At 40.3% G+C, this 17535-nt stretch overlaps 1 protein-coding gene across 1 annotated transcript in view; it reads left to right on the forward strand.

Moving 5' to 3' along the window:
• UNC13C (unc-13 homolog C) overlaps positions 1–17535 on the forward strand; it is an 857791-nt gene that overhangs the window by 479349 nt on the left and 360907 nt on the right. The window lies entirely within an intron of this gene.

Here is a 17535-nt window from a genome sequence, read left to right on the forward strand (position 1 = left end):
AAGGGGAACCCCGCATCAAATTTAAAAAAAAATTGACGTGGGGGTCCCCCTAAATATCCATACCAGACCCTTTATCCGAGCACGCAACCTGGCAGGCCGCAGGAAAAGAGGGGGGGATGAGAGAGCGGCCCCCCCTCCCTCCTGAACCGTACCAGGCCACATACCCTCAACGCAGGTTTCCGTTACATCAGAGGGGGCGGGGTCACCCACACGTCACTGGGGAACCCCTGGCTTCCCTCTCCTGCGTCAGAGGGGCGGGGTCAGGTGACGGGTGGCCCCGCCCTCCCAATATAAGAAATGTCAGCGCTCGGCTCTCTGCAGTGTCTCCGCAGTGGAGACAGAAGAAGGAGGTATGGACAGCGCTGGACTGAGAGATCCCCCGTCGCTGGATATGATCATCCATCGCTGGACCCCGGAGACCCGTCGCTGGATAGCAAGAGTGGATTAGCACCGCTGGAATTTTTTTTTTATTTTTTATTTTTTTTAATAAAGGAATTTTTCAAAAGTGTGTTTGTCTTATTTAACCATTTTGACACTTTCTTTGTGAAATGGTAGGGGTACTTTTGTACCCCCTTACCATTTCAAACAGGGGGGGGGCCGGGATCTGGGGGTCCCCTTGTTAAAGGGGGCTTCCAGATTCTGATAAGCCCCCCGCCCGCAGACCCTCACAACCAACGGCCAGGGTTGTGAGGATGAGGCCCTTGTCCTTATAAACATGGGGACAAGGTGCTTTGAGGGGTCACAGACCCCCAAAGCATCCTCCCAATGTTGAGGGTATGTGGCCTGGTACGGTTCAGGAGGGAGGGGGGGCCGCTCTCTCGTCCCCCCCTCTTTTCCTGCGGCCTGCCAGGTTGCGTGCTCGGATAAAGGGTCTGGTATGGATATTTAGGGGGACCCCCACGTCAATTTTTTTTTTTAATTTGATGCGGGGTTCCCCTTAATATCCATATCAGACCTGAAGGGTCTGGTATGGATATTTGGGGGGACCCCCACGTCAATTTTTTTTTTTAATTTGACACAGGGTTCCCCTTAATATCCATGTCAGACCTGAAGGGCCTTTTGATTGAATTTAGGGGAACCCCCACGCTTTTTTTTTTTTTTTTAATCAATGAATGAATGAATTGTCGGCTAATACAGAGAACACTCATTGAGTGTTCTCTGTATTACGGAGACCCGACAATTTAGCCGCAAGTGATTTTAAAAGACTTTTTTTCCTGCACAAATGACACTTTGTGCAGCGACAGTTCTAAGCACCAGAAACATGCGCCCCTTCACAGGCATACTATAGATACCCCCCAGCTACGAAATTTAAAGGAATATTACACTTTTATTGTTTCACTTTAATCATTATTAAAATCACTGCTCCTGAAAAAACGGCCGTTTTTAAAACTTTTTTTTGCATTGATCCATGTCCCCTGGGGCAGGACCCAGGTCCCCAAACACTTTTTAGGACAGTAACCTGCATATTACCCTTTAAAATGAGCACTTTAGATTTCTCCCATAGACTTGTATAGGGTGTTCCGGCTTTTCGAATTTGCTGCGAACAGCCCAAATTGTCCACAGGCAATGTTCGAGTCGAACATGAGTTCGACTCGAACTCGAAGCTCATCCCTATTCTTCTACATATTTTTGGTAAAAAAATGTAAAAATGACACTGGCATAGAGGGGTTAACACTAGGTGGCGATCAAAGGGTTAAGTGTGTTCCCTGGGTGTATTCTAACTGTAGGGGGGATGGGCTGCCAGGGGCATGACATAGATCACTGTGACCAATCACTGGGAACAGTCATGTCTCCTGTCAGAATGGGGATCCGCTTGTTTTCATTGGGAGGTCCCCTTTCTGCCTCTGTACTGTGCGATCGCGGGTCACTGAATTAATTAATGAGGGACTTGGGACTTGTATAGTGCTACCTATGCGAACTGAATCGCCTCAGGGTGCTTTTTTTGCCACTGGTGTCCATCTGCGGTATGGCACGGTCCTAGAGCCCATGGGGTCCCGACACGCTTACAAACACATACACATATTTGGCCAATTTTTCCGACAGGGTCTAATTAACCTACCAGCATATCTTTGGATTGTGGGTGGAAACCGGAGGAAACCCACGCAGGCACAGGGAGAACATGCAAACTCCAGGCAGATAATGTCGTGGTCGGGATTAGAACCAGCGACCCTATTGCTGCTAGGTGAAAGTGCTAATCACTACACCACTGTGCTGCCCTCACTGGTGGACATTACGTCAACCCGACCTGCAGGCATGCTTCTGCTGTGTACAGTGGGAGCAACAGTGCACTGGCATGAGCCACCATACAGCTACGACCATTCGCGTAGGAGAGCCGCCCTGCCGCCATATAATGGCGGCTGGTAAGCAAGTTGTTAAGCTCCTCAATAAATGAGATAGGCCATAAGTACATGAGGGTTGATCCATTTTCAAATATACAGTATATACCAGAGTTTTGTACATAGTACAGTGCGGATCGAAAGTTTGGGCACCCCAGGTAAAAATGTGTATTAATGTGCATAACGAAGCCAAGGAAAGATGGAAAAATCTCCAAATGGCATCAAATTACAGATTAGACATTCTTATAATATGTCAAAAAAGTTAGATTTTATTTCCATCATTTACACTTTCAAAATTACAGAAAACAAAAAAATTGTGTCTGCCCCCTTTGCAAAGCTGAGACCTGCCAGTGTCATGGATTGTTCTCAATCATCGTCTGGGAAGACCAGGTGATGTCAATCTCAAAGGTTTTAAATGGCCAGACTCATCTGACCTTGCCCCAACAATTAGCACCATGGGTTCTTCTAAGCAGTTGTCTAGAAAACTGAAACTGAAAATAGTTGACGCTCACAAAGCTGGAGAAGGCTGTAAGAAGATAGCAAAGCGTTTTCAGATGTCAATTTCCTCTGTTCAGGATGTAATTAAGAAATGGCAGTTATCAGGAACAGTGGAAGTTAAAGCAAGATCTGGAAGACCAAGAAAAATATCAGAGAGAACAGCTCGCAGGATTGTGAGAAAAGCAATTCAAAACCCACCTTTGACTGCACGATCCCTCCAGAAAGATCTGGCAGACACTGGAGTTGTGGTACACTATTCCACTATAAAGAGATACTTGTACAAATATGGTCTTCATGGAAGAGTCATTAGAAGAAAACCTCTTCAAAGTCCTCACCACAAAAATCAGCGTTTGAACTTTGCAAATGAACATATAGACAAGCCTTAGGCATTTTGGAAACAAGTTCTGTGGACCGATGAGGTTAAAATAGAACTTTTTGGCCAGAATGAGCAAAGGTACGTTTGGAGAAGAAAGGGCACAGAATTTAATGAAAAGAACCTCTGTCCAACTGTTAAGCATGGGGGTGGATCAATCATGCTTTGCGATTGTATTGCAGCCAGTGGCACATGGAACATTTCACGAGTAGAAGGAAAAATGGATTCAATAAATTTCTGCAAATTTTGGATGGTAACTTGATGCCATCTGTGAAAAAGCTGAAGTTAAAGAGAGGATGGCTTCTACAAATGGATAATGATCCTAAGCACACCTCAAAATCCACGGGGGATTACATCAAGAGGCGTAAACTGAAGGTTTTGCCATGGCCTTCACAATTTCCTGACCTCAACATTATTGAAAATCTATGGATAGACCTTAAAAGAGCAGTGCATGACAGACAGCCCAGAAATCTTAAAGAACCTCAAAGAACTTCCTTGTAAGGAAGAATGGGCAAAGATACCTCAAACAAGAATTGAAAGACTCTTGGCTGGCTACAAAAAGCATTTACAAGCTGTGATACTTGCCAAAGGCGGCAGTACAAGATATTAACTCTACAGGGTGCCCAAACTTTTGCAGATGCCATTTTTTTGTTTTCTGTAATTTTGAAAGTGCAAATGATGGAAATAAAATATAATTTTTTTTGACATATTATAAGAATGTCTAATCTGTAATTTGATGCCATTTGGAGATTTTTCCATCTTTCCTTGGCTTCGTTATGCACATTAATACACATTTTTACCTGGGGTGCCCAAACTTTCGATCCCCACTGTATAACTTTCACACAAACCAATTAATATACACTTAAGCCTCATATACACGATCAGATTTTCCGCAGACAAAACCTCAGACTTTTGTCAGAAGGAGCATGCCTGGATTTTGTCTTGCATACAAATGTCAAGGAATTGTCAGCCAACAAACATGAACGTAGTGATGTACTACGTGGTTTTTCAGCTCTTTAGCGCCACCCTTTGGGCTCCTTCTGCTAATTTTGTGTTAGTAGAAGTTTGGTGAGTGTTGATTCGCGTTTTTTAATTTCATGCTTTTCAGTTCGCACTTTTCAGGTTGTGGTTTTAATTTTGTGCTTTTCAGTTAGCTTCTGAACATCCATTCGTCAACCAGACATGTTGCAGAATCGGAGGAGATAACGTGTTATTTATTATTGTCCTTGGAGTTATTACTTTGCCCCAAGTCCAGTCCAGGAACAGGAAAAGTTCTTGAACCAAAAATTGGTTGCTTTATTAATCGTGACCAAATATGTCATATGCTTTTGCTGTGGGAGCTCCAGGAAAATAATCCAGATGTTTTTCGGAATTATCTCTGGATGATGGACCCCTGCTTTCACCAACTCTTGGCATTGCTGACCATCTATATTATGAAGCAGGACACATGTATGAGGCTTTTATTTTATTTTTTGGTTGAATAATAATTTTCTATATTTTTGGATGCATAAAATGCACTTTTTGGTTAAGTTCTATTGGCAGATAGCATGTCTATTTTTATTTTTAATTTTTTTAATGCACAATAAAAAAAAATGTGTAGAATAATACTTGGCTATATGTTTTAATGTCAGTATTTTAATGAGAAAAGCTGCAGTATCTGCAACCCTTTGGTTGTAGTTAACCCTAGGGTAGTATCTTACCAGAAATTAGGCATCCTATTACAGAGGGTGCCTAAAATGTGGCTTATGTCTTAGAGCAGATGTCTGTGAAAATCAGCGAGTCAATCACACAAGCAAAAAAATACATTTTTCGAGGCGTTCCATGCACAAGCGATATACAAAATGACTTCAAGACGCTAATTGCAATGAATATTTTTAACATTTTAAATTTTTTTTGGTGAATTCAGTTTGAAAATGAATGCTATTTTTAATAATATTAAATTACAAAATGGCTTGTTTAATTATTTTATATGCAAATGTATTTATTTATTTATGTTGCAATAATATTCCCATGCATCTTTATTGTATCCAGGTTATCAAAAAAATAAGACTCACTTGAACATAATCGGGAAAAAGCAAGTGTCTGTATTGATCATTTATCTGAGGGTTCACTTTAAACCTTTTTTTTTTTTTTAATCTTGATGTATAGGTACAATAAATGGACAATGACCTTTATAAAACATGCTGGAATTCACAATTTATGGAAAGTAGGATATTCATTGTTGTGTAATTTTCAATGTTTTAATAATTATTTGGTGAGATGGGCTGTGAAGGGAATCCGAATATATTCATTCTCTCATGGAGAAGCAATTACAGTAAAGGAATTAAATATTGCATTTAGGGTGGCAGGGGGACACTATAGAATGTTTCAGAAAATCTCATTTTCCTGTAGCTGTATTGATCCTGTTTAGCAGCTGATGAGAGGTTGTTGTTTAACATTCAGCTATTCACAAATATTCAACAGATTAAATAAAAGACACATTTATTGAATCACATGATTTCATTATGATCAAACTGAAAGTTAAGTGGTTTACACAAAATATATTTTTTTCTAGCAATTTAAAGTCACTTTTTGAAAATGTAACAAAACAAAGAATGGCAACCGCTTAGATAAAATTCTAACTGGTACAGGAAAGATGCAATGCAGTACTCTGAACAACACAAATATTTTGCAGCACAATCAGCACAAACATACAGTACATAGTCATACTCCTTGAACAATGATTGAAGGTCCACCTTAAGTGGACCTGCAGTCATTTGTTCAACTTTCCATGTATTAAATCTTCTGCTCTTGTTGTTTTAACTTTGGATAGTAAAACTTTTATTTTATTTGTTCCTGCCAGTAATTACCTTATACAGTCCACTTCCTGTTTCTTGTCTGATAAAAAGCCTAGGCTTATGACATAATGCACAGCTTTCTCTATCACTCTCGTGAGAGTTTGCCAGGAAGGGGGGGGGGGGTGAGTCATAAGAGGGCCAATGAGAGCTCAAGAGCTGGAGGTGTGCCTCTGTGTGTCTGTGTAAATCCAGGAAGTGAACAGGCAGCTGCTTCAGCTGCCCACAGTTAAAATGGCTGCAGCCAGACTGAGTGGAGGGAGATTTCTGCAGCATATTTGGCAAGTACAGAATCATAGTATATATAAAATAATATGTAAAGTGGTTGGAGGGAAGCTTCAGAATGGCAAAGATGTTTTTATTACATACTATGTCAGCAGACTGCAGTTCCTCTTTCAGATCATTAAATCCATTACATATAAAATTGCAGCTGTGTAGGATTTTGATACAGTTTTTTTCCCTGCAAGTATTTTCATGTACATCTCTAATGATGCTATTCCAGACTGGCATTAAGTTTAATGTATAGAACCAATAGTAGGGCTTAATATGTATAAGGAGAACTAAATGGAACCCACAAAAGAAGACATCTCTGGTCCACATATCCAAGCAATCTATAATGCATGGTAGCCATTAGGTTAAAAATATTTTTACTCTGATGTAAGATATCAGACACTAAGGGGGAATGTTTTGATTAAAGTGTATCTGAAATCCAAACTTTTTTCTTAAGTAGAGTAGGAAATTGTTAAGACCCTAATCTTTTTTTTTCAATTTTGCTTTGACCCAATGAGGAGATTTACCTTCACATTGTGCTTTGATGACACGACAGGAAGTGTGAATAAATCTCTTGGAAATGAGATAAAATCCCCGCTTAGACAGTTATCGCTTCTACAAGCAGTGGCATACTTGGGGAATTGTGGTTTACATCTGGTATCAGCACTATGGGGGTGCATGCCATCCAACATTTCTGTTGTTGTTGTTGCACAGTGCAACTGCTGCTGTCAAACAGGGACAGGCAGTGCTAGTGTGCACTGTAGTACCATTTCTTCCTGTCTGAAATCCATAGTTCCAAAACAGGGGGGACTCCTTCTTGTCTTCGCTCACATGGCATAGCCAAGGGGAAGATTCCCTCACTCTGAACTGCCTGGGTCTGGTAAGATCTGCACTGAAAGGGAGTCTGTATTAAGGAGGTGTCTGTACTGAATGGTTCTGTCCTGAATGATGTCCTTACAGGGGTGTTGGTACTAACAGAGGTCTGTACTGGGGGATTTCTGTACTGTAAGGGGGACTGTATTGGGATTGTTTGTATTGGGGGGTCTGTACTGGAGGGGGTCTGTACTGGAGGTGGTCTGTACTGGAGGGGCCTTTACTAAAGGGATCTTTACTGGGGAAGGTCTGTATGGGGGAGGGGGTGGCTGAACAGAAAGGGTATTGGGGGTGTCTATATTGGTGGTAGTCTGTTCTGGAGGGTGTCTGTATTTGGGGGATCTGTACTGAGGGAAGTCTGTACTTGGAAGGGTTGACGGTGCTTAAGGGTTTGTACTGAGGGGTAAGGATAGGAGCAGGGTCTGTATTGAAGAGTTAGGCTGGGTGGGGGGGCACTGTACTGGGTTTGTACTGGGGGGGTTGTCTGTACTGAGGAGTTTTGAGGGGGTCTGTATTGAGTAGTTAGGATAGGAAGGAGATTTGCACAAAAAGAGGGACAGGATGAGGAGACGGGATTCGTCTTGCAGAAAATAGGCATAACCATATATACATGCACATTTCTATTGCATTACATAATCATTTTCTTGTGAAGGAGAATATGAGCAAACTGCAAATAGAATAACTGAAATAAATGTATTTGAAGCTGTCAAGCTGAAACGTTTCAAATACTCCAGTCACTGTGATTAAAGCACTGTCGATTTCTTTGCAGCAATTTTGGAAACATAATTTTCAAGATTGTTGCTTATACAGATTTCAAGCACCTTTTACTGAAAGCAGAAATGCCACCCACTGGGTCTGTAAAGTAACTAAAATATAGTTATATGTAAGAATATGCATCTGCATGTCAAGATGAGTGCTTGCCTTATTTCTTACTTCTTATTCATTCTTATTCACTTCTTATACCGTTAACAAAATCATGTTTCCACTCCTGGAGAACCCTTGTTCAGTAGCTGAGCTCCCACACAGCTACAGTGTATGAGAAAAGAAACATAAATGTTTGCTTCAAGCTTAATCAAGCATGATTGCTGTTATTTTATTAGTCAAACATTCTACCAACTGTGTAGCTAACACACAAAGAGAGAAACACAGGTACAGTATAGAGCAAAGACCATTGAACGAGCTTGTGAATTGCTGAAGAATGTTATGTACCTTCCGACTGGTGGTTTGCTTTATAGCTGCACTGAAACACCCACTGACAACAGTTGTTGTTATTTTGATTGGCTATTTGTCTAGGCAAAACTGGGCCAGGGGTGCAGGATACCAATAATAGCACCACAAATTCCTCTACTGATTAGTATCTTGTATTTTTTTATCTTCTGCCACAGGCAAATGAAGATTGGGTAGGGAAAAAGGACAACTACCTTTAGTATCTACTGCCCCTTGTACAGGCACCTTTGAGCTGTAAATGGCAATTTGTAGTTGTGGATCTTTAAGCCTAGGCTGACAATTGACTAAGCAGAACTTTTCTTCAACATCAGTGCCATTTCCTAGACAAGTATGCCTGAGAAACAAAGACTATACCCTCCTCAGACAGTAGGCTTAAGAGACAAGGACTGGATCTCTGAACTCACAAACTCTCCAGGCAAATCCTGGGAGGTAAATGTTGTGATACGGCTGAACCGGTGTGACTCCATCTTTATAAGTTCATATAAGATTAACTTGGGTTAACCTGTTACTTAGTTTAAACTCTGTATTTACAGACTGTAGCAGTTTTCCTATAAAGCATACATATACGAAAATATAGCTTGCATAAGAAGTTTTATTTTGTACTGTCTAAATAAAGAAATTGTGTCACAATATGTCTGGGCCACAAGACTCATGACTGTGACTCATAAAAAGAAGATGACATAATTAATGATATGTAATGATAAGTAATGTACACCTCTGTATTAACCACACCCATGTTCTATGCAATGATTCGCTGATAATGGTGCATATAAATTGTGGACCCTCCCAGAATAAACCAGACAACCCCTGAACACCAATCTTGACTCATCTCTTCTTGTGTTCAGCAACATGCTGTCTCCTTAGTCTGCAGTGCTAAGGGTTTCATAAGTGTGGTAATTGCTGTAATTATACTTATAGCTGGTCTTTGTCAGGTATATAGAAATACCATTTTAATCACAACAGTAAAGATCTAGACCAGAGGTGCCTGCTTCTTCTAACCTTCATTTTAGCAGTCTAATGTCCACTGATCTAATCAAGACCTATGCATGTGTCATAGCCCTGGGAAACAATCCACCTCCACAGCATGGGGGAACGTCTTTTGGGGGTATAGAGGATCAGGTAAGTAAAAGTGCTTATCCTAGACAGAAACATCCTTAACACTTACAGTGCAGACGCGGTCCCACTGCAAGGGAGGGTTTTTACTTTTCACAGAGCTGGGCTTTAAACAAATCTGTCAACCAGAACCCCCTCGTTCAAGACACCTCAGCCGTTCTTCTGACAGTTCTGTGTCTCTGCTGTCTCTATATATCAGCAAGCAGGGAGGGCAGTAAGAGATGGAATTAAGGGCTTCATTTTTAGTCAGAGTTTGTTTATTAGTAACAGCCCTGATTATTCTGTGTGCACTGGATATTTCAGAAAAAAAGTGCATTTAAAACAATTGATGGAGTGGATTATAAAGGTACCAATATGTAAAAGATGAACTCCAGGAATTCAGCCACTTTATAAAATGTACAGGCATACTATTATAAGTTAAAGTGATTGAAAATGATCACCTTTTAAAACAACCCATTCAGTTTAAAATAGAAATAAAAGGCAAAACTTTTTTTTATAAATATAAAAATACATTATAAATAATTGTAAATACATTATAAATAATTGTAAATACATTATAAATAATTGTCTCCCGTTTTTTTTATAAGCGATCCCATTCCCTCTGTTCTCAGCTGCATAAGAGCTGGGGGAGGAGAAGCAGAAGCACACTGAGCTTCCCAGTGAATGGCTGTGCAGCAAGGACATGCCAGGACAAGTCTGATCACTGAAGGAGAGCACAGCTAGGGAACTGACCACAGTGTGCTCTCCTGCTTAGTGTGGTCAATTTGTAATAGGAAAGCAAAGGGACTGGCAGGAACACCAGAGATTTCACATAAAGGAAGCAATACAAAGAGAACAGGAACAAGTACAGCAGGCACATATCAGGAATATGAAGTTTTGGGGTAACAAATGCTTTAACCACTTCCCGACTGGCGCACGTGATGAATGGCATGGGCAGGTGTATTGGCGTACAGGTACGTCCATTTCTATATGCCGCCCTGCCATCGCGTGCATGCCTCCGCCGGCGCGCTCACGTGCTGGTCGGGACCCCCACAAGTCCGGTCGCAGGGTTCCGCGGACTCAATCGCTGCAGGGATACCCGCGATCATCTCATAGGGAGGCCTAGTAACAAGTGACACTGTTCTCTGCTCCGTGTGATTGGAGCAGAGATCAGTGTTCACTAACACAAAGCCCAGCCCCCCACAGTTAGTAACACGCCCCTAGGAACACTTAGCCCTACACTGCCACCCCCTGGTTAAACCCTTCACTGACAGTGTCATTTACACAGGAATCAGTGCATTTGTATAGCACTGATTGCTGTATAAATGACAATGGTCCCAAAAATGTGTCAAAAATGTCTGAGGTGTCCGCCATAATATCACAGTCACAATAAAAATCGCTGATCGCTGACATTACTAGTAAAAAAAATTATTAATAAAAATGCCATAAAACTATCCCCTATTTTATAAATGCTATAACTTTTGCGCAAACAAATCAATAATCTCTTATTGTGATTTTTTTTACCAAAAATATGTAGAAGAATAAGTAAACTGTAAACTTTTTTTTATATATTTTTGGGGGGATATTTATTATAACAAAAAGTAAAAAATAATGCGTTTTTTCAAAATTGACGCTCTATTTTTGTTTATAGCGCAAAAAATAAAAACCGCAGGGGTGATCAAATACCACCAAAAGAAAGCTCTATTTGTGGCAAAAAAAGGACATCAATTTTGTTTGGGAGCCACGTCGCACGACTGTGCAATTGTCAGTTAAAGCAACGCAGTGCCAAATCGCAAAAAGTGGCCTGGTCTTAAGCCAGCAAAATGGTACGGTCTGAAAGTGGTTAAGCTTAGAAAAGAGTGTGCTGTGTCTTTAACTATCACGTATTACAGCCTATCAATGATTAATGTTCAGATAACACACAGGGGTTTATTTACTAATGCTGAGAAGGCAAAATTAGTCTTAATTCTGCAGAGAAACCAATCAGCCTGCAGGTTTTATTGTTAAATCTTAATTAAACAAGCTGAGGTTAGAAGCTGATTGGTTTCTCTACATAATTATGACTAATTTTTCCCTTTCTTGTTTTAGTAAATAAACCCCACAGTGTCCAAATTATCTCATACCGTGCAAATTGAAAAATAACAATATGCAATAAAGATCAATTAAGGTACCCAAAAGTTTGAATTTCAAATGTATTAAACCAAGGTAAAAAGTACAAAGTGCAAAGAAACATTCATAAATATCTTAAGTGAATAAAAAAATGTAATGTTTTAAAAAAAAATCTAAAAAAAGTCCACCCATGTGTTTAAGACAAAAAGGTGCTCTGTGCCTAGAACCATAAAAAGTCTTTCAGTGCTTTTGTGTCACAGATGTGCTCCTTAAAGCAAAATAGGCTGCTTACCAGACCACTATGATCTCACACATGGACATCATCAACTCTTCAGCATATTCCACTTTAGAGAACCGATACTCTCACTGTATTGTCTCAGCAACCCCATACTGTATATCACCACTTGCTGTGGTATCCCCACCATGAGAAGGTAGTTAACGGTCTGGACTCCACCAACAGACTCCGGCATACACCTTTTCCCCCCTTTTTGTTATAAGTGATCACATTCTCTCTGCTCTCAGTTGCATAAGAGCTTCAGTATGTAGCTGTCTGTCACAGTACTCATCTTCTGCCACTGGATGGCTTCAATCTTCTGAAGACATTATTTATTCAACTTACTTTTTCTGACCCCAAGCTGTCTGGAACCATATTTCCAGTCTGTGACTCTTTTCAAGGTCTCTAGCTGTAGTAACCATTTTTTTCTGACCAAACGCACCCTCTCAAAGGTTGGAGAGCACCACTGGTGTCTCCCCCAGAGTTAGAACTTTACTTTTCAAAATTCAAGCTTTTGGGTACACAAATTGTTAATTGATCGTTATTGCATATTGTTATTTTTCACATAATATCACATAGTTTGGACATTTTGTGTTATCTGAACAATAATCACTTCTAGGCTTTAATACATGGGTCTTCAAATTACGGCCCTCCAGTTGTTCAGGAACTACAATTCCCATCATGCTTAGTCATGTCTGTGAATGTCAGAGTTTTACAATGCCTCATGGGATGTGTAGTTTCGCAACAGCTGGAGGGCCGTAGTTTGAGGATCCCTGCTTTAATACATGATAGTTAAAGAGACAGAACACTCTTTTTTAAACTAAGTTTATGTAGGTCTTGTATTCAGGAAGTTTTGTTTCAAAAGTGGCTGAGCACGAGTTCCAAATTTTATCTACCTTGTGGATGTATCTCTTTAATTTACACCTGACAGTTTTATGGAGCTCTGAGAGAGCAGCTATCATGCTGTCTTCTCAAACACAGCATTTCTGCCTGCCCCTCTCCACTTTTGCCCATTCATAAAAGCCTTTGTATTTTGCGAATGAGTTCACATAATACAATGGTCTCTGTGATTGGGCAAGAGGGAAGGGTGGACACAGCAACTGCATACAACTTTGCAGCTTTAGGATCTGAGCCCCAACGTTCCAGCATTGGAGTGCTGGTGTTCTAACAGAATAGCGAACCCATCATGTTCGGTAAGGGAAGTGATATTCCGTCAGCTGTGCATGGGTGTTCCACCACTACCGGGCGGCAGCAGACATCTTACTACACCCAGCTACGTCTTGAACTTAAGAGTAATTTTAGCAATAAACTGAGCATATATAAATACAGTATATTGACATCTGTGACACTCTTTTGGATGTTACATTTTGAAAAGGACCTGGATGCCAGCAGTATGAAGGTGGCAGAGGTGATGTTGGTACACCATGTACTTCTCAGCGCTAAACCTTTATGCTTTCAACATCCAAACAACATCACAGATGTCAATATACTATATTTTATTTATATACGCTCAGTTTGTTGCTAAAATTACTCAAGAGGTAGCTGGGTTTAGTAAGATGTCCACTGCCATAATCTGACTGCAGGTGTTCTGTCAGATTAGCAAACCTAGTAGCGGTGGAACACATGCGCAGGTGACGGAACTATTCACAGGTGACGGTTCACTATTCTGACAGATCACCGGAAAAGAATAGTGATAGCATATGTAAATTGAGGAAATAAGTTCATGAGGTGGCATCATGAACCTCGCTGAACCTAACTCATAATATGCCTGCACATTTTACAAAGTGGCTGAATTCCTGGAGTTCAGCTTTAATGTCTCCATTGGAAGAGGGGGTACAATAATCACTGCTTATTACTAGTATGCTGCTGTAATCATCTGTGCTATTTATATTGGTGTATATAAAGAGCAGAGTTGAAGCACTGAATGGATTACATTCAATGCTATTTGTTTACATCTGTCATCTTTGTGACAGCCCCATCTTGTCACACCTCATTTCTCAGGACTCTGCACCCAGACATAGCCCTGAGGTTGTTAGCAGAGTTGTCGTACTTCACAGTGTGCATATGCTTTAAATGCCTTCTGTTCATGGTTCACTTCTCCCCAATTGCTGATAGTTCACCTGAACACAATCGCTGGACTTAAAAGTAGAAAGCATCAACCTTTTATCCTCCTTGATGTTTTCTCCTTGTTTAGCTGACTGAAACAATTAACTCTGTCTACCAGTTCCCTCATTAAAATTATAAAACCAAATGTATCCTCAGTGTAGTGAACATGTACATTTTTTTCTCAGTAGTCAGCAATTTGTGTTCGACAGAGCATAGAAAATGTAACCGGCCAGTATAAATAAAATATAGAAACTACGCTAAGTTTTATTTTTAGAATAAGGCCCCTTTCACACATACAGATTTGTTTTCACAGACTTCGCTTGCTCAGCAGGGATCGATCCGTTGATCCCCGCTGAGCAGCCGGATGACAGGTCCATCTGTGCTCACTGTGTGTCCTCTATGGGGAGATTGGTTGAAAATTGACCGACTGTCCATTTTCATCCGAACCAATCCACCAGACGGGTGGAAAATAGGGTTTGCATCTGTCTGGATGTAGCGGAGCTGATCGTATCAGAGTGGATCAGATGTCAGCAGACATGTCACCGTTGACATCCGTCCTTCCATAGAGGTATGTGGAGTGTCCGTTCAGGTTCCGCCTTAAAAAACAGAACGGTCTGAATGGTCCACATGTGTGAAAGGGGCCTATGGGATGTTAAGAATTGCTCTGTATTTATGTTGACTTTTTTTCTATTTCACTTTATACATAGTCTAATCAAGTACAAATTTAATGAAATTTTAAAAGTAACCAGTGTAAATAAACATTTCAACATGGTTGTAAAGGCATACATTTTTGTTATCTAAATGCTTTCTTTGTTCCCCCCAAAAGTGGAGCTACCCTTTAAAAAAAAAAGATTGATTGTATTTTTTCATCCTTTGTTCCCTCTCAGTGGCAGCGCTGCTGATCTCCTCCAGCCTCTTCTTAGGCAATCCATGTCTCTACGGCTACATGGCATTTCTTTCCTGATAGTGACATCCGTGGACCATACCTGAATTCTGAATGCTGAAACAAATTTGTGTAGTCCTCTAAAGAAACATGTGTGGCAGAAAGACGTGCATGCGCATAGTTGGAAAACAAGAGCATATTATTGCAACTCTGTAATAAGAAGTACCTCAAAAAGTACCTTTTTGGCAGGATCACATATTTTTAAATGCCTGTATATTAGCATGTTAAAGAGGAAGTAAACCCTGATGAGTTTACTTCCTCTTTCATTCCCTGCAAAGGCAAAGCCGAGACGCACGGTATTGCACGGCATCTTCATTATCAAGGATGCCACGTTCAGTGCGCCTGCGCGCCGCTGTCTAGGGTGCATGAGCTGTAGACAGCGGTGCCCGTCTTCGGGCAAATATCTCCTAAACCGTATAGGTTTGGGAGAAATTTCTTGGACCTACAGGTAAGCCTTAATCTAGGCTTACCTGTAGGTCAAAGTGGTTTGTAAGGGTTTACAACCACTTTAAAGCTTATATAAGATTGTATGGGTTGGGTTTACATATACTTTATATTTTGTCATTTTTATCAACACATTTTTAGTCCTACGCAGCTCTAAATTCAAAGTGTACAGAGATGTCACATCTCAAAAACTATGTGAAAATCCTGCTCCTCTCGTGCTCTGTGTGCCGACTAAAGGGAGTCGAATCACACTCTATTAACTTAATAGAAAGGAAGGAAGTTGCACTTTGATGATGCCAGATCACAGAAGACCACCCCCCCCCCCCCCACCTCTAATGACCCACCCAACATGGGTTTGATCTCTGTGATCAAACCTGTATTGAGTGAAACATTGGTGAGGGGCAGTCATAGGTGGGGCTGCAGTGTGCCATATGCAAATTTAATAAAGTTGAATGTGATCTGACAGTGTGCGACTTTCTGCTTTCCTACTAAAGGAGAGTATAATTGCATTCACAATTTCATAACAAGAATACTATTTAAATATGTTATATTTTTATTTTATTTTAAGACTGAAGACAGGGCATATTGATCAAAATCATGGTCTATAGAAACTGTTGACAGTGGTTCACATATAACATCATACAACCAGTGAAGGAAGGGACTTTTCAAACTAAATTGACAGAATCCATATATAATCAAGAGGTTTTTTTTTATTTCTTTTTATTACAATTCATTTGAAAATCCACCAGACGTAAACATTAAAAATGTGGAATACAACATTTGCATATATATGAGAAGATTTAAAATTTTCCTTCAATGATGATAGTCATGAATAGTTCATTCATGTTTTTTGAGACTCCACAAAGCTTTGGTTGATAGAGTGGTCTATATACTGTATACTCTAATGCTGCATACACACAATCAGATTTTCTGACGGAAATGTTGAATGTGAGCTTGTTGGCGGTAAGTCCCACCATGTGTATTCTCCATTGGACATTTGTTGGTGGACTTTCCGCCGACAAATGTTGGCTAGCAGGTTCTCAAATTTTCCCCCAACAAATGTGTGTTGTCAGACTTACCGATAGTGTGTACACAAGTCCATCAGACAAAAGTCCAAAAGTACAAACACGCATGCTCCGAATCAAGGAATCTTGTAAAACTAGTGTTTGTAATGGAGATATCACATGACTATTAAATTTCATTTTTATCGGCTTGCTGCATGTCTTGTACGTCACAATTGTTGGCCAACATTTGTGTGACTGTGTGTATGTAAGACAAGTTGGAGACAGCACCCTTCGAACAAAAATCCATGGTTTTGTTGTCAGAAAGTCTGATCATGTGGAAATCCCTCCTCTAAAACTCTGCATACTGACCAGAGAACCCAACCACACTTTATGTACTCAATAGGAAAGTAATAAGTTGCACATTAAAAATGTCAGATCACAGATGACTACTGTTCTCTAACATTTCACCAGGTAGAAGCTTGATCTCTTTTCCAGGGTGAAGACATGGCAAAATCAGGGTCTATAGCAACTGCTGACAGTGGTTCATATACACTTTTGGTCAAAACAATTCCAAGGATTCAATGAAATCTTTCACACTTGTCTCATCAGGCTAAGGTTTGCTATTATCATGACTCAGAAAGTATTTTGTGAGTCATTAGTGAATCTTAAACTGTCAATACGGCAGTATGAGCAGGCAACCTCGTCAGGAGAGGTGACAAATTAATCACTGATGGCCACATCATTTATGGGGCATCACAATCAACTAGGATAATGTTCCTTGAAAAGCATTAGCACTTACTGATTGTGGTGAAATTTTACTTTACAAAGAATACCCAGTCATGTGCAAGAAAAACAGGATTTTTGCTTACACATGACTGAATTATTGAAGTCAGCAGAGCTTTACCTGATTCACCAAGCTCTGGGGTAAATTCTCTTGCAAAGTGAGCAGGGTATTTGCCTTTAGTAAATCAACTCCAATATGTTTCTCATTATGTTTCCTAGTCATTTTGGTTTTCTTTGGCCTTGCCTTCACAGCTTTATAAATTGCTGAGAAATTTCCAGTGAATAAAGGTTGACTGAAGATGCTTGTATAGACCTTTCCTTAAAAATGGGCTTGCAAGCAAACAGTAGACATGTGCATTCGTTTTCGTC

This window comes from Lithobates pipiens, unplaced genomic scaffold (assembly GCF_037356315.1).
Source record: "Lithobates pipiens isolate NorthernLeopardFrog02 unplaced genomic scaffold, aLitPip1_a1.2 Scaffold_8, whole genome shotgun sequence".
In the NCBI taxonomy this organism is placed as follows: domain Eukaryota; kingdom Metazoa; phylum Chordata; class Amphibia; order Anura; family Ranidae; genus Lithobates; species Lithobates pipiens.